Consider the following 19,341-nt stretch of genomic DNA (forward strand, 5'->3'; position numbering starts at 1 on the left):
GGACCAAAATCCTTTTCAACTCTAGCTTTTTTTACTTCTTCTAGGTTCCATTTCAAAATTTTCTTGATTTTGTAAATGAGAAGTAGAAGAACTAGGTCGTGACAAAATATTTTCTTTACCCCCACTATTTTTCAATTTAAAAGGAAATTTTTCTTCATGAAAAATTGCATCGCCAGATTAAAAAATTATTTTGTTTTTAAGATCAAAAAATCTATAGGCTGCATTATTAATTGCATATCTACGAAAAGTACAGGTAGTAGCTCTTATACCTAATTTATGTATTTTAGGGTCAGTAAGCCTTACATAAGCAAGACAACCCCATACTCTCAAATATCTCAAATTTGACTTATGTCCTTTCCACATATCAAAAAGTGTAGTATGCAATTTTTTATGTGGCACCCTATTCAAAACATGACATGTAATTAAAATAACTTCACCCCAAAAATGTAAAGGTGCACCAGATTCAATTAACATGGCATTTGTTAACTCAATTAAAGTTTTATTTTTTCTTTTAGCCACACCATTAGAAGGTGCAGTAGTTTCATGGATAATTTCCAAAGACTGAACAAATGAGTTGAATGCACTTGATTCATACTCATAGCCTTTATCACTTCTTATTCTTTTTATTTTTCTACCGAATTGATTTTCAACTTTTTTAAAAAAATCTTGAAATTTTTCAAAAGCATCACTTTTATTTTTCAACAAATAAATAGTTATATATTTTGAGAAATTATCAATAAAAGTGATAATATATCTATTTCCCCCACGAGTTAAAATTCCCTCAAATTTGCATAAATTGGAGTAAATTAACTCAAGCAAATCGGTATTTCTTACAACACTTTTATGAGGACTTTTTGTAATCTTAGCTTGACTACAAGTTTCACATTTTTTTCAAAAATCTTTTAACAGTCTTGGAATTAATTCTAAACTACTCATGATTCTCACATATCTACTATTTATATGACATAAACAAGCATGCCAAAAATAAATAGAAGAAAGCATATAGACTAAACTGGTAGATGCTTTATTATTCTCAACATTCAATTTAAACATTCCATCACAAGCATAACCCTTGCCCACAAATAATCCATTTTTAGTGATTACATAATTATCAGATTCCATAGTTTGCTTGAAGCTAACCTTGTTAAGCAAAAAATTGGACGGAGTGTAAAGTACATCTTTTAATGTTAGCACATGTCCAGAAGTAAATTTCAATTCAACCTCACCACTCCCAAGAACCTTGGTTTTGCTAGAGTCACCAAGCATAACAGCTTTTTCTTCTTCAAAAAGGAGTGTACAATTTGAACAAATTTTTATCATAGCAGACGTGCCTATTAGCACCAGAATTTGCCCACTACCCTTCAACATATTGCACCATATTGATTTCTGTAATCATAGCCACTAAAGACTTTTCGGTTACGTTAGCCTATAGGACAGATTCACGTTTCTGAAATTTGTAAAATCAAGCAATATGCCCATCCTTTCCACAGACAAAACAGGATCTATTAAATTGATCTTGTGAAGGGGGTCCTTGATTCTTATTGTAATTTTTATTTGGATTTCCCCTTGAGGTCTATTATTATTTTTAAAGGCTCCTTTTTTAGGCTTCAATTAACCATTTCTAAGAAAATGATTTTTGAGCATACTATTATTGGCTAAAATAAGGTTTACCTTTGTGGTAGAATTACCATTACTATCTTATGTCATGAGTGCATCTTGTCCTCTAGCCTCCTCCTCCACATGGATGTGTGTGATCAAAGTCTCCAAGGATATCTCCTTTTGTTTGTGCCGCAAAGTCTTTTGGAACTCCCTACAAGATTGTGGTAGTTTATCAATTATGCTAGCTACCACCAAATTGTCTCCAATCTTTATGGCTTCGGATCTCAATTTTGCAACAGTTATTTGGAAGTCTTGTGCTTGATCCACCACCGATTTTCCATCCACCATTTGGTAACCAAAAAATCTACTAGCAGCATACTTCTTTGCACCTGCCTCCTCGATATTATACTTGCTTTGTAAAACTTTCCAAATTTTCTTAGTAGAATTATAATTTGTATCATAATAATCATAGAAATGATCATCAAGACAATTCAAAAGATAAGAGCGACAATTATATTCAACTTTTGTATACTTATCTATTTTTTCTTGATGGAGACTAAATTCTTCCTCACTCATCTCATTGGTAGAAACCTTTGATGGATTCTTGTTAGTGAGGATGTAGGCGACTTTGAGAATACTCAAGTAGAAGAGGACCTTTCCTTTCCACCTCTTGAAGTAGGCTCCTTTAAAGCGAAAGGGTTTGTTGAGATCTCCAATAGGCTCATTTGGTTTCTCTTGTGTAGACTCCATGTGTTGAATTTCCTTAAAATTTTTGGTGCAAAACACAATAATAATGAAAATAATACAATGAGAAACTAAATAGTACTTCTAAATATTATTAATTCAATGAGAAAAATTACACAACACTATTTGGACTGAGGCGCGGCACTCGCTCTCTTTAAGGAGATTCAAGCTCTTGGTTGGCTAAACTTTGTAACCGGTACAGACCTTATCTGACTTGTCTCCCCCAAGATATAACAGCCCAACAAGTGTCGTATGGCTAGAACAACCTCTGCACAAAGTGTTCAAGCGCAAAACTTCACCAAAAAGAACACACTTCCCTGCCAAGAACCTCTCTAAATTTTTTAGTGTATTTTTTTCAGTAACTTGGATTGGTTTTGAATGAGTCTATTTATAGGCTCAATGGGTCTCACGAAATTACTACCCAAATTAATTTGTTTAATTAGTCCACTATTCTGATGTAGTGGGTGTTTCAAGATTAATTACAGGATATTAATCTGATGGGTTAGAGTTACACAATTAATGGAAATAAGGAGTTTCTGAAGAATGAAAAAGCCCAAACGGATAGTTCATTAAGTGGGTTAATGACTCTTCATTTTCCATAATAAAAATGGAGTATTAATTCGGGCCATTTACTCACTAATGGATATGGCAATTACTTTGAATGGGCTATCAAGTAGGAGGATCCAAGAGGCTGATTCATTTCCATTTTTGATACCTCCACCCTTCACCTCCCTCTTGCGCACATATCTAGCCCAATGTAAAGTTGAATTTATTCAATCATGTGTTTGCTTTATTCCATGCCAAATTTACTTGTAATTTAGCAATTAGATACCCTGTATTTAGGTGGGAATTATGTAAGGGTAGTGTATGAGAGAGTGTAAAGAAGGCTCAAGAAGTGTACACTCAAGAAGGGCCTCACGATTGAATCTCGCGTCTGGCAAGTCGCTAAAGGTGGCACACGTGTAAAGCATGCAAGGGAGTTGAAGGGTCACAATAGCTGGAGCACTACAAGACAAAACTTCCAGTCTGGCCAGGCAATTAGCTTGCGACTCGTTCTAGTCACGAGGTTAAGTCGCCAGAATGCCCTGTTTGTTGAAAAATGACTTTTTGCATTCCTCATACACTGTACTATAAATACCCTTATACTCACGAAATGTTAAGAGTTTCCAGAGAGAATTTTGAGAGATAAACCCTAGAGAAAAACAAGATTGACTCATCCACAATTTTCATCATTTGATTCTCCAAATTCCTCTCCTCTCACCCTCTCCATTGACATATCTTTGAGAGATACATTTAGCCAAATCATTATCTCACCTTACCCATATCAGTGAGGAGGTATATTGGTACTTGGGAAGCAGTTTAAAAGGAATCAATTCATTTTGGTTGATGCAATGGGTGATTACAGGATCCGGTAAGCTAGAGAATCTTTCTTCCCTTTCTCTTTACCATTTAATTGTTGCTGTGTTGGTTATTAATTATGGTTTAGAGTGTGTTACCAATTTGGTTATAGCTTATATTTCATTTTCCGCACATATATTGTTTGATTATAAGCTTGTGTTGGTTTTTTATATTTGGGGGTCTAAATGTTCATAGGTGTTTTACACACTTTTTGAACTTTCACCCAATATCTGAGACAATTCATGTTAGCCCATTAATCACCACAATTAAAAAGAATAAAATAGTCTCTCTCCTTTTCAATGCGGGATTAAATATTTTCACTAACTACTCATCTTCCATATTTACTCCCATATCTTTACATTTATGTTGTAACATTTATTCATTTTAATTATTTAATATTAAAATGCTTCAACACTCTCATTATATATTTCTCAAGAATTTATTGAATACATACCAAGACCTAATTTATTGAAAATGTCCTACACATAAGGGACATTTTTGCCACCATGAATTTTCAATCCAAGTGTTGCAAATATGTCATTAGTTATTGAAGAATTGCCTTTGTAGTAATCAACCACTGTGGTTAAGGCCTAAAAGAAAATTTTAAAAAGAAGACTGTGAATTTTCATTCATAGATCAACTTTATTAAAATCATGATCCAAGTTGGAGAACTAATAAATTCGAAACGAATTTCATTTAGTCAAGAGAAGGAACGTTAGAGACAAAATTTGGTAGCAATTTTTTTCAAACATATTCAAAGAATGTCATATGCTAAGTTGCATTTTCTAATTTGAACTAATTCAAACTCTAGAACTAAAATAATTATAAAAAAAAAAATTAAAGAATTAGTAGTTGCACTAATTTTTTAGGCTACTTGACTAAACTAAAATTAAGAGGATAAAAAAACAAACCTAGTAACCTTTAGTGGACAAAGATGCCAACCCTCCCATCTTGAGCAACAGTTGATGCACAACTGAGAGTGAGATAGGTGCAACTGCAAACAATACAATTATTGGAAATTTGTTGAGTCTTAGGGGACCATGATCCAACCAATTTTTTATTTTTTTAAAGTTCAAAGATTGGAAGGGTAAGAACTAATATTAACAATTTTCAAGTTTATAGAATCTTTATAGAGCCTAAGTATTAACAACCAAATTGATAATATGCATCTGGCAAGCTCTAATATACCTAGAACAAATCATTAAATATATATATATACACACACACACACATACCTCAAACAGAAAATTATTAAAATTTCTAAGGCAACCATAAAACACATGAAAATTTTGAGTAGGGAAGACATGGAGTGGAATATATACATATCATGTATAACAAAGTTAATTTTGGACTTTGCAAATGTTAAGCCCTGGATGGGAAATTTACTTGTACCTACACAAAAAATCTTGTGGCTTCTTCAACATCCAGAAAAAGTCATGAACACATACACCTCTACACATGTTGTATTATTGTATTGCACACACTACCTTAGAGTCTTAAACTTCTAGTTATGTCCCTACACTTATTTTACGTGACTAATGTTACCTAGACCCAAGATCATTGCCAATTACTTGGAGCCTTGGACAACTACCTGCACCAAAAGAAACTCGACTCAAGACTTTACATTCTTCTTAATACTTTCAAGTATTTGTTCCTTAGTTTTTATATGTCATGTGCAGATTATGTGTTTGGCTTCAATCCTAAATCTGTGGGATCCATTTGTATTTACAGAAATTTGGATATTGATGGATATGGATTAACAAATTAACAAAATTTAACTACACCATGAAAAAAGAAAATTATAAAATAAAAAACCCAAAAGTAGGTTCTTTTTTTTCCTTGATAGGTCAACCTTTGTGCTTGAGGTTGATCTTCTAGGTCGGTCCTATATTTTTGAAATCATCATTCAAAATGTTAAAAGACCACATAGAAACCCAAAGTTCAAATTCCATTTAATTTTGGCAAGAAATTTTTCAGAAAAAAGTCTTTGAAGTGCTACTTTCTATGGAAACAAAATGGACATTTTATTTTTAAGAGAAACAAAGTTATAGAGATTTACAGACTTGGCAAAATTGATGTCAAGCATAGAGAGCATCTCGGTCATGTATTTGAGGCCCTTAGAAGTCATTACTTTAATATTGAGATTGAAACAGAAAAGTGAAAGGTTGGAACTCAGGATAGCAAGAGGTAGAAAGTGATGAGTTGGTGTAATTGAGGAGAATTTGGCTTTTGTAATAAACATGAAGAGGAGAGGGTTGTGTTAAAGAGAACTTCAAAGCCACTACGTTAGTTGTACCTGGCATTAATTGTAGTTATTACTTATGAGTACTTATTAGAGTTCGGCTGGGGTTAAAAATGGGCTTGGGCTTGCTATGAACTTTGATTTTGGAAAAAATATTTTGTTAATTTTAAATGCTAGCCCATGTTTTTGCAAAATTACTCTATTAAATTACTACATGACAAAACCTCGTGCACTCCCGCTGCGGGTGTGTGCAATTCGGTCGGCTCGGTCTTATTTCAAATTTGTTACTGACCCGATAGGGATCGGTTTTATAATAATTAAAACTGATGCATACCGATTAGGGTTAGTTTTCCGACCTATAGCAGTGCAGTTTGATCGGCTTGGTTTAATCGGTTTGGTCGGTTTGATTTGAAACATTAACAATCTATTTTTGTTTTTGTTTTTTTTTTTTTTTAAATCTATTCAACCTATAAAAAAAACTACTCAACAGAAACTTTATAAAAAAAACTGTTCACCCAAACAATAATAATTCAAAACCTGTGCAAAAAATTTGTTCACATAAAAAAAAAAAATCTGTTCAACAAATCTGTTCAGATAAAAAAATCTGTTCACATAAAAAAAAAATATGTTCAACAAATCTATTCACATAAAAAATCTATTCACATAAAAAAAAAAACTATTCCGTCGAGTCTACCAAGGTATCTATCCGAGGGAGTGGCTAGCTGTCCTTCGGGTATGCCCTATTGAGGTCCGTGAAATCGACACACATTCGCCACTTCCCATTAGCCTTCTTGACCATAACCACGTTTGCTAACCAATCAGTGTAGTATACTTCTCGAATGAAACTTGCTACCAGCGGCTTCCTGACCTCTTCTGCTATCGCTTTGTCTCGCTCCTGAATGAACACCCACTTTTTCTATCGGATGGGTGAGGATGCTGGGTTCACATTCAACTTGTGAACTATGACTGAGGGATTAATCTCGGGTATGTCCTTGTGGCTTCACCCAAACACGTCTTGATTCATCCTAAGGAATGCTGCAAGGGCATGACGTATTGGCTGGCTGGCCAATGTCCCTATTCTAGTCATCCGTTCAGGTCTTGATTCATCAAGGGTTACCTCTTCTAGTTCTTTAATCGGCTCCACTATGGTCCGTTGCTCTTCTATGCACATGGTCTGCTAGTGATCTTCCATCTCCAGCATGGCAATGTAGAATTCGCGTGCGGCCACCTGATTCCCTCGTAACTCGCCGACCCCATAATCCATAGGGAACTTGATCATTAGGTGGTATGTTGATGTTGCCGCCTTCCATGAGTTAAAGGTGGGTCATCCGATAATAGCATTATAAGCGAACAAGCAATTGACCATAAGGAATGTCACATCCTTAGTGATTTGCTGAGGATAAGCACCTACTGTTACGGAAAGTGTGACCACGCCCAATGGGAATACCCTTGTTCCTCCAAAACCAACCAGCAGAGCATTCGTCGGTATCAATCTTTCTCTGTCAACCCTCATTTGCTGGAATGCCAGGTAGTATAGGATATCTGCCGAGCTACCATTGTCGACCAATACCCGGTGCATGTTGTAGTCTTTCACTCGTATGCTAACAACAAGTGCATTGTCGTGTGGGTGGTGAAGATGTCGCACATCTTCTTCCAAGAACCCGATGATGGGGCCTTCTCTCCACACTATTTTTGGCACAAAGCCCGTCAGTTGGACGTTCTGGACTATCCTAAAGTAAGTCTTCCGAGCCTTTTTGGACGACCTAGTAGCCGATGTTCCCCCTACAATCACCCTTATGTCTCCGATAGAGGGTCTAAGACGCTCGTTATCCCGTCGGAGGGGCTACTTTTGAGGAGGTGGATCCGCTCTCTCCTTGCTGACGAACTTCTGCAATTTCCCTTGTCTAATAAGGGCCTTAATCTATTGCTTCAAGTCGTAGCAATCGACTGTGTCATGTTCGTGGTCACGATGGAAGCGGCAATATTTGTTTCTAGATCACTTGTTGGGATCTCCCTTCAGCTTTCCGGGAAAGGTTAGAGCCCTCTCGTCCTTGATTTGAATTAGGACTTGGTCTACTGGGACAGTTAATGGGATGAAGCTTGTAAACCTCCCTCGTGGGGCCTTAGAGCGCCTTTCATCTCTTTGATCTCCTGTTTTAGGCATTTTCCACCCTTGGTCCTGCCGTATGTCTTCTTGTCGCTCCCTTTTCCTGGGCTTTTCCTCCCAAGCCAGCAGTGCGTCTTCAACATTCATGTAGTTGGTGGCCCTGTAGAGTACTCCTGATATGGTCTTTGGGTCGTTCTTGTATAAAGAGAACAAAAACTTACCCTTTCGTAACCCATTCGTGAAGGCTGCTACAAGTACCTTGTTGTCGGCTTCATCGATCGAGAGCGTTTCCTTATTGAAATGGGTTATGTAGGATCTCAGCGTCTCTTCCCCTCGCTGCCTGATGCTCATCAAGCACGCCGTGGACTTCTTATACCTATGTCCCCCAATAAAGTGTGCAGTAAATTAAGCGTTTAGCTCCTTGAAAGTGCTGATGGAGTTCGGCGTCAGTCGACTGAAGCATACCCTTGCAGGGCCTTTCAGCGTTGTAGGAAAGGCCCTACACATGATTTTGTCTACTACCCCTTGAAGGTGCATCAAGGTCTTGAAGGTCTCTAGGTGATCTAGAGGGCCCTTGACTCCGTCTTAACTATTTATTTGTGGCATACGAAACTTATGTGGTAGGAGGAAGGAATTAACAGGGGCAGTGAATAGTGAGTTGATTCGATTGACTAGGTCATCAAGATCGCTGAACACTCGTCCCTTGAGGGTGTTCATCATGACTTCCATCTGTTCCTTCATTGCCTGGATCTCAACGACAATAAGCGGTGGAGCCACATCCGTGAGGGATGGGAGACTCATATTTTGTCGCTTTGGTCTACTTGGGGCGTTACTACCTTCAAGCCCTTCTCGGTCTCTTCGCTTGGCACTGGTACCTTCTTGGTCCTCCTCCTGAGTGCCGTGCCCAACATTCTTTTGGCGTAGCTGTTCTTCCAGATCATGATTCTGTTTGGTGAGACGTTCCACTGCAGCCATGAAGGTTTGGACTTGTCTCTCCAGGGCAGTAGGTTGCAGTTCGTCTCCTTAAATGTTGTTGGTTATCGCCATTGAGCGAGTGAGTACCATGCAACTCTATGTCCAGGAAGCGATATTATGGCCAACCGACGTATACTTTCCCACAGACGACACCAACTGATGATGTTGAGAAAATCACCAGTGAGCTACATGATCTTTTCACGCTCGTAACGATACCTTCGCAACCAAAGAGAGAAGACCTAACAGAGACCACCGGTGTGGTACCGGCTGAATACCCTCCAAATGTCAAGTTAGAACTATTCTCACAAATCTAGAGTGCTAGAGAAGAGTAAATTATGCGTACCTTTTTTTTTGAGGGCATTGGGGCTTTTATAGTAGTAGAAGATTGACATCTCTTCCTTGGTATTAAAGTCTTTTCCTTATAGGAATCCTCTTCAATTATCCCAAACGTGATGGACAAGACATTTCCTTATAGAGAAGATCTTCATTAATGCGCGTATCTTCCGAAATCCTCTTTGTGCTAGGATTCCATTTACCTTGGGATTCCATGGTGGCAAAGTGTGTGTCGCAAGTACTTCCCTTCTAGGATTTCTGGCTGCCACGTGGGTGCTCGATTCATCCCTATTGCATTAGTTCATGCAAGATCCGTCCATAACAGACCTTGCACGCGATGGGCCCGTCCACTATCGGCCCACGGATATGGAACCGTCAGGCCCATTTCATGGAGATCTGTCAACCTAAATTTTTACCCTCTTCAATTAATATATAAAATGTAGGTTGCAACCCGAGGAAAACAAAAACAACGAAAACGTGGGATGAGATTTATGTAGGTTGCAACTTGAGGAAAATAAAAACAACGAAAACATGGGATGAGATTTAATTTTAGAAAAATTTTAAAATAGACTCTTAGTTAGAGTAGAATTAAAATTATAAAATTTAGATGATAAAATTTTATCTGAATTAAATTTTTGTATATTAAATATTATCCCTTAATTTAAGAAATATATCCTAACAAATAAAAATAATAATGTTAATCTAATTTTATTTCAACACTACATGTAAAAAAATAAGGATTTGATAAATTAAATGGAGAATTTGGATTGTAATCAAATTAAAATTTTTATCAACTTAGAAATTATAGTAGAAGAAAAATTATATATATATTTTCTTAAAATCTAAAAACCCTTTTTTTTTCTTTTTTTTCTTTTTTTGCAATTTGATAAAGCCACTTGGCGCAACTACAGCTTCTAAGCTCAACTTTTATTATATAGTATATGATATATATATATATATATAAATTATGTAAGATAAAAATTATGAAATGATGTAATAATGATTCATTTGGTTCACATAAAAAAAGTATTCATTTAGTTATTGTTTATTTAAAAAATATATATAGAACAAATTAATGACTAAAACCGTGCAACACACGGGACTAGAACAAATTACTTAAGAATGCTAAAATCAATCAATAAAAAAAATCAAATTGCTACACGTATTAAAAAAAAAAAAAAAAAAGCAACGTGATATTTGAAAACTATTTAAGAATGCTAAAATCAATCAATAAAAAAACCAAAGTACTAAAAAAAAAAAAAAAAAAAAAAAAAAAAAAAAAAAAAAAAAAAAAAAAAAACAACAACAACAACAACAACAACAACAACAACAACAACAACAACGTGATATTTGATTGAGTTAACGTGATTATTTTTCACACCTCCACAAATTAAGTTTGAATCCAAGAGAAATTGAGTCGAACTAAAACTCTACTAAGTCTACTTTACTCTACTATTTAAGAATGCTAAAATCAATAAATAAAAAACCAAAATTAATGTAGTTCAATTATTACTTAAATTTTATGATTTTTTTTTAAAAAATATTTTGCATAATGCAATTCTTATTGATGTATTTTTTGATTTGATGTTCTTAATTGATTCTGCAGATTATTTTCTCACTTATGGCAATATCAAAATGGCTAGACACAGGTAATTTATATGTAAACTTTTACATTTACATTGCAATACAGTTTTTTTTTTCTTTTCTTTTTATGTACTTCTATTTATCTATTTTTGAAATTATTTTGATTATGGTACCCTAGAAGGTTTATATACTTATATGTGTGTGTGTGTGTGTGTGTGTGTGAGGGGTCTAAGGACCGAGGAGGATTGGATTAGGGATTAGATTGCTTAACCCACACCTGAAGAGATAAACACACTTTGAAGATTTAACCCAACCGAGGATGGAAGCATAATCAAAGTAACAGGCGTCTTGTGATGTTCTAAGGTAAGGAGAAGGGGTAGCGGTGAAGGCAAGGAAGAAAGGAGGAAGTTTCTTGGAAGGAACAATTTCCCCCTCCGCATTAAATGCTCTGCACCAACCTTATCAGCTGCATAAATAAGGAAATTACTCCTAAACAGTAACTTCACAACTAACAGCCTTTTCCACCACCTTCAGCAAAGTGTTGATGGGGCAAGTATCCTTAGGAATGCCTGGAGGCATACAGGTGGAAGGTCAGGATACAAAGAAAGGGGATATAAAAAGAGGGGAGTCTCCCAGTGTATATTTTTTTTAGCAATTATTTTCTTATTTTATTCCAGTGTATATTTCAATTGACCTAAACTTGCTAGGCCAACTACATTTTTATCCCTCTTGAGAAATCTTTGTTGTGATCATATCCCAATAGATTATGGTTGATGAAGATCTATTTAATTATGTTCTGATAATTCAAGCTTATAGTAACTAAGCTTTTCAAAGTTTCCTCTGAACTCTATAGCTACAAAGAGTCCAATTGTTATTTGTAGTATAAAAAATATGATGTATTTTATGAAAATAATGAAAAAAAAAAGAAAAAAAAAAGAATAAAGGATGGAGTTAAATAACCTTGGAGAGAAAAATAGAACTTGCAGCTTTCATTGTAGGCATCCTTAAAGTATCCACACAATCTGGCCTAGTATAATACACTCTGGTGCTTCTAGTATAGCGTCCATTGCTAACCCATTTCCTATTGAATAAGGATGTTGATACACCTAGAAACTTAAAAATCAATAAACCCATTATAGAACAAAACCAACTAAAAATATACACTAAAAAAAAAAACTAAGAATACAAAAAATATAACCTTAATGATAGAGAGAGCATAGTCTAAATGAGAAGTTTGAGGGAGGTGGAGCAAAAATATTTATAATTTAATTTTTTTTCCAATTGATTTTATTCCCTATGATCTAATCTCAAGTTTTATATATACTTAAAGGTAAGCAAAAATTGAAGCAATTTTTTTAGATAGACACAAAATCTTAATCGTTCTTGTACGTTTTTAGACCCCTGTAAAACTAGATTGTTTAACCTAATTAATTAACCAAGTAAATACTTAGGTTTATTATTCAGATCTAGGTTAAAACAAACTAATCATATCATGCAAAGTAGCAGAAATATAAAGAACACAATGATATGATGACCCAGGAAAATCAAACCGATAAAAAACTTGGGGATGATTTAACCTAACTATCATCAAGGTAAAAAGTAAATCCACTATGAAAGAATTGAAGTTTGTACAATAGAAGTTAGACCACTAATATTTTATTGCTATCTCAAGTAGAAAACTTACTACCACGATCCCATGATAGCTCCGAGTCTACGAACTACTTCTTTCCTTGGCCTTTGCAACAACACAAGCTCACCTGCTTGTGACTTTGGGACTCCACTCAAATGTTTTGGATCTCCTTAAACGTTGATCTTGTATGCAGCAATTTCTACAACACCAGATCTTGAGATTCTTCAAGGAATAATACCGGTAGAAGACATTAGAGAGCTTTTGGGTACAAAAACCTAAATCTAAAAAAGAGGCACAAGATGCACTCTAATCTCTCTAAAAAACTCTGAAAACCCTCTCTAGGGTTATCTTATAATTTCATTTAAACACTGGAAAAAACGGTTCCCGATTTAAGCTTCAAACGGTCAAGTTATGACCTTTTTACGTTTGCTGATTTTTTGCTGATATGCGACTTTCGATCGATCGAGTACCAATCGAACGATACAGCTTGTAACTCATTTTTTTCATCCCGAACTTGAGTTTTTTGTCTTGGACTTCAATGTAGACCATTCTAAACCAATAAAACTTAGTTTTTGTAACTGTTTGCCAACATTACAAACTCAAAACCTAACAGTTCTTATCAACTTTTCCACCACTAATCTTTGGATAAATACAAAATTTTAATTTTTCTTATCAACTTTCCTCTATTTATCTTTGGATAGACACAAAAGCTTAACGTTGATATTAACATTTTCTTTTCCATCACTTTATGTATAATTGTAACACGGTGGGAAAGTTCATTAATTATTAATAGTTTGAGTTTGAGACAAAGAGTTTAATTAGAATTGATTTTACTTTTTTGATGGCAAGACATCTGGACATGTACTCAGTACTCACTCCCTAAGAGATTTTTTTTTTTTGGATTGACCCAAGAGAACAATTATTATTATTATTATTATTTATATATAGATAAAGAGAATAGTTGTACATTAAATGATGGCAGGACATCTGGACTTGTACTTAGGACTCACTTCCTAAGAGATTTAATTTTGAATAGACCCAAGGGAACAATTTTTTTTTTTTTTTTTTTAAGATAAAAAGAATAGTTGTACGTTAAAAGAAAGAAAATTTATTCAAAATCACACACTTATATTATATTAAAGATAATTTACTTGAAAATAAATTTTATTAGCTATACGTTGTTGTTTTATTTTACATGTAGTAATATAAAAATAAGGATTAGATGACCAAAACATATACTTTTAAGATAAGGATTAGATGAAGAATTTGGATTGTAATCAAATTAAGATTTTTATTATCTTATAAATTATAGGAGAAGAAGATAAGAAAAAAAATTATATCTATTTTTTTTTTATAAATCTAAAAAAATTGCAATTTTTACGTCTAGTAATATAATTTATCTAATATATATATATATATTGATTAGATGGACATTTTTTACATAGAATTAAATGAAGAGCTTGGATTGTAATCAAATTAATATTTTTATCAACTTAGAAATTATATGAAAGGAAAAATTATATAATTTTTTAAAAATCTAAAAAAATTTCAACAATTTGGTAAAGCTACTTGGCGCAACCACGGCTTCTAAGCCCAACTTTTATTATATAGTATATGATAAAAAAAAAAATGATAATGATAGAGTTTGAGTTTGAGTTTGAATTTAAGTTGGATTTGTTAAAGAGATAAAATTTCACTTCTTGTTAAGTTAGGACTAAATAAAAATAATTTTATTTAAATATTGTACTGAAGTGAAAAATTGTAAAAGTTTCAAATGTTTTGGTTATATATATATAGAATATTGATGAGTTTGACTTAAAAATCACATACACATCCACTTTATTTACCCGCCCAGAACCCCAAAGATCTTGGCAGCCTCTTTTGGCATTTTGGTAAACTCCGGCACGTTCATTGATATTCGCCTTCAAGGGAATCAAACAAAACGAAAACAATTTTTAATTATTAAAAAAAACTTGAAAAATTATATTAATATTAGCGAGAAGTAGCTTGATATGAGACCAAGAGATTGATATAAGGTGCAATAATTAGAGTATTGCACCGATACGATATCTTTGGATGATTGAGATTGAGAATTAAGAGAAACAATTTCCAATCTCAATCACTGAATAAAAAATGAGAGTGGTAAAAAATTGATGTGAGAGGAAATAAGGATAATTGCACCCGGTGCACTGCATCCAAATGCGAGGGACATTGTGCGAGAGAGAAGATAGAGTGAGAAACAGAGAGTAAAAAAAGATTATAACTATTGATTTGACTGACAAGTTCGAAAGTTGACATGGGCAACTGTTTTCTTGATCTCACCGTTGGTTTGATTTTAGATTGATTAGATCTAAGATTTAAAAAAAAAAATTATTAACAAGGGAAATAGGAATGGAATTATTTATTTATTTATTTAAGTGGAGGAAATGAGAATGAAGGGGGAAATTATTAGATATTTCAAAACTACAAGGTTATTAGAAAAAATTGTTTTCTTATTTTTTTATTATGCTTCCGCATGTTTAGGCAACAAATGAAATTCGGTGCCCTCATCTCCTTGCGTGTGAGCTGTTGACTGGCTGCCCAAGTTTTGTAGCAATTAATATATATTTTTTCATGATAATTTTTTTGGGGACAAATTCTAAATAATCTTTTAACAAATTTGAGATAAAACAATGTGTACACTCTGCACCATTGAATATATTCTAGCTAGGACGGTCATAGGGTTGTGTAACTTGCTCAGTTAAGTGGGTTTTAATTATTTTTTTCCATCTTTCTCTCAAATTATTTTTTTCCATCTAATAATATCTCTTTAACATCATGTATTTTTTTGTGCGGAGAAAATAACATCATGTATTAAATGTGAACACATTTCCTTCTCAAAAAAAAAAAAAAAGTGTGTTCGAAAGGATATATATATTGGTAGAGTTGCATTTAATATACAATTTAAATCCTATTGAAAGTATGATTTTTAATCAACTTGTTTGTTGCCATCTCATGAAAAAAAAAAATGGAATAAAATATAACCAAAGTGACAAAATTTAGTTACAAAATTACTCAACATCTTTTTATTGGAAGTGAATTTTGACAAATCCACCATTAGATGAAATCTTCTTCTTATATTCTCCATACTTGCAAAATTTCTAGAAAATTAAAGATTAATAGTTATGTCATCAATAAATTGTTTAAATTGCAAGTTTTTATATTTTAAAATTATGCATAAATTTAAGTTTATAGATCATATAGTAAATAATATCTAATTGACATAAAATTTGACATGTGTATTAAGAGTATAAAGAACATGTAATTCAACAGTTAGATTTTCAAAATATATAGTGATATTTATTTTATTCAACAAGGTTGTAGTTTTAGGCTACAACCAATTTTCTAACTAAACTTTGTCTTAAACAGAATGAAAAAAAAAAAAAATTTGTTGATTATAAGGTTAAAAAAAAAAAAAAAAAAAAAGAAAAGAGAAAACGTGAATGAAGACTTTAAGGATATATAAGATATATTTTTATTTAATTTTTTGAATATAAATATTTATTTATTTATTGGTACAGCCCCATTTGATATAATTTAAATTCTACTAAAATTAGGATTTCTAATCAATTTGTATGTTGCCAATATCCTATAAAAAAAATAGGTCATATAAAAAAAAAAATATGTTAATATGAACGTAACATAAAAAGAAAGAAAGCGTGAATGTTGGCTGCAAAGAAATGAGATAGATTATATATATATATATATATAATTAATTATCAACGTGGACATTAAAAAAAATACACAAGTAAGAAAGGTTGTTAACTTGTTATCAACATAATTTTATCCAAAGAATTATTTTAAAAAAAAAAATCCAAAGAAGTGACAAATTAATAGAAGAAAAATTTATAAGATATTATTTTTATCAAAAAAGTTTCCGAAATTTTTATGAGTTAAAACAAAATTCACTGTAACTTGGTGTAGCCACTTGGCATAATCATGAGAAAAATTTATAAGATGTTATTTTTATTAGAAAAAATTTGCACTTTTTGGAGTTAAAATTTTTTTACTATAATTTGGTGTAACCACTTGGCATAACTATGACTTCTAAACTCAATTTTTTTTATTTGATTTGATAAGAGCAAATATGATGTTATTATTAAAAATTTTTTACTATAATTTGGTGTAACCACTTGGCATAACCATGACTTCTAAACCCAATTTTTTTTTTATTTGATTTGATAAGAGCAAATAAGATGTTATTATTACTGTGCTTTTAAGCCCAAATTTTATTATATAGTTTTTCAGGAAAAAAAAATTTAATAAACAGTATATGAAATTATATGATTTGATTTACAACTCATTGTTTCATTAGTTGTGATGTTAAAAAAAATTTGTTACCTTACACCAAAAACTCATTTTCCCCAAAGTTTTATGTATTTATTTATGTGAGAAAAAAGTTGGAATATTGGGAGTAAGGCATCACTTTCCACCATAACAAGTTAAACTCGATACTAAATGACCTCATCAACTCCAATACTAATGGGTCCAATGCAACTCGAACTCAAGGCTTAAGCGATGCAAGGTAGATGACGTGTTTGACCACTACACTCCCACCTTGGGTCTAGGGGTGTCAAAATCTGACATGATCTACAAATCCAACATAACTAAATCGTTTATAAACAAGTAGTTTGGGTCATATTTGGGTTGACGGTCGTATTCGTGTTTAATATGCGAACTTGTTTGACCCGTTTAGCTTATAAAGGTATTAGTTTTAGTTTTAGTTTTAGTTTTTTTTTTTTTTTTTTTTTTATAATTATTATTATTAAGTAAAAGAGAGGATAGTATTAAGGGCCCAACTAGTTCGGAAGGCATTAGCTTTTTTGTTATTATTACTTAATTTATGGTTGTAATCGTATTTTAATTTTAAATATATGAGAATTGATAACAAGTTATTTAGGTCAGGTATGACCTATTAATCAAATAGGTTATTAAATGAGTTATCTATACTACTATTTAAGGGGCTTCTCCTATTTGGATTGAATTTTGTTGTTCCAAAATACCCCTTAACCCTACGTTTAAGTAGGGGAAAAACTTGGTAAAAATATTTCTTTAACTCCCACGTAAAACACGATCTACAAAATAAGACCACACTCTAGTACACTTACGTTGGTTTTTAAAATCAAATTATAGGACCACACTCCAGTACACTCATGTTGGTTTTTTTTTTTTTTGATAACCATGTTTCTTATATTCCTATGTTTTGTTCAAATATGAGTTCTTATATAATATATGAGTTCTATTTGAACTCAAATTTTCTTATATTCACATTTTTAAACATGAGTTCTTATATTCCTAAATGTCATCACATGCAATTTAATGGATCAATGCACGATATTCTTATGATTATCGCATTTTCCCTCCAAAAAAAAAAAAAAAATACAAAAACAAAAACAAAAACTAATAGTCATGTTGATTTGAGTTCTCATCACATGCACATGGTTTTCTTATATTCACATTTTCAATATATGAGTTCTATTTGAACTCAAATTGATATTTTTTATTAAAAAAAAAAATTATTNACTCAAATCAACATGACTTTATTTTTGTTTTTGTTTTTGTATTTTTTTTTTGTTTTTTTTTGGGGGAAAGATGCGATCATAAGAATAACGTGCATTGATCCATTAAATTGCATGTGATACATTTAGGAATATAAGAACTCATGTTGTAATATATAAGAAATGGTTCAAATTGAACTCAAATTATATAAGACTCATATTGAACAAACAAGGAATAGGTAGTAACGGTTTCGAAAAAAAAACCAACATGAGTATTAGATACGGTTGAGATCCATTTAGTAATTTTGATTTAAGAACAACGTCAAGTGACTAGAGTAAGTACTTATTTGTAGATCGAGTTTTAACGTGGGATTAAAGAACATATTAAATTATTCCCCAGTTAAACGATAAGTTATAGGGGTATTTTGGAACAAACTAAAATTCAATCCAAATAGGCTAGAGAGCTTAATTTAGTATAGATAATCATTGGTTACATATACTGATTTGATTAGCACCTATAATATTGATTATCAATTCTCATTATTTAAAATTAAAATTAGATTACAACTCATAGAATAGTAATAATAAAAAAAACTAATGCCTTCCGAACTAGTTGGGCCCTTAAATACTATCTCCTTTTACTTATAATAATATATATTTTTTTTCTTTTATCTAGAAGTTTAACTCCTAACAATTTCTCTTCCTTATTTTATGGATGCCAAGGTGAGGATAAATCCCTCAAGATATTGGAAATCAGTTTTAACACGACTGATCTGTTATCAAGTTTAAGCATTTCACACTTATCATGTTAATAAACTTATCACATGCATATGGTTTTCTTATATTCACATTTTCAATATATGAGTTCTATTTGAACTCATATTAGTTTTTTAAAACTCAAATTTATATTTTTTTATTAAAAAAATATTATTTCAACTCTAACTTAGAGTTTAAAAAGAAAAAGAAAAAGAAAAAACAAAAACTTTTAACTCTCATGTAAAATATTGCATACAAAATATGACCACACTTTGTTATCTTTATCCTTTCTATATCATTATCTTATCTTATTTTAATTTTTTTTTCTTTTATCTAGAAGTTTAACTCCTAACAATTTCTCTTCCTTATTTTATGGATGCCAAGGTAAGGATAAATCCCTCAAGATGTTGGTGTAGGTGGGAATTGAATCCCATAT

The sequence above is a fragment of the Quercus suber genome, unplaced genomic scaffold (genome assembly GCF_002906115.3).
Source record: "Quercus suber isolate HL8 unplaced genomic scaffold, Cork oak 2.0 scaffold_160, whole genome shotgun sequence".
NCBI lineage: Eukaryota > Viridiplantae > Streptophyta > Magnoliopsida > Fagales > Fagaceae > Quercus > Quercus suber.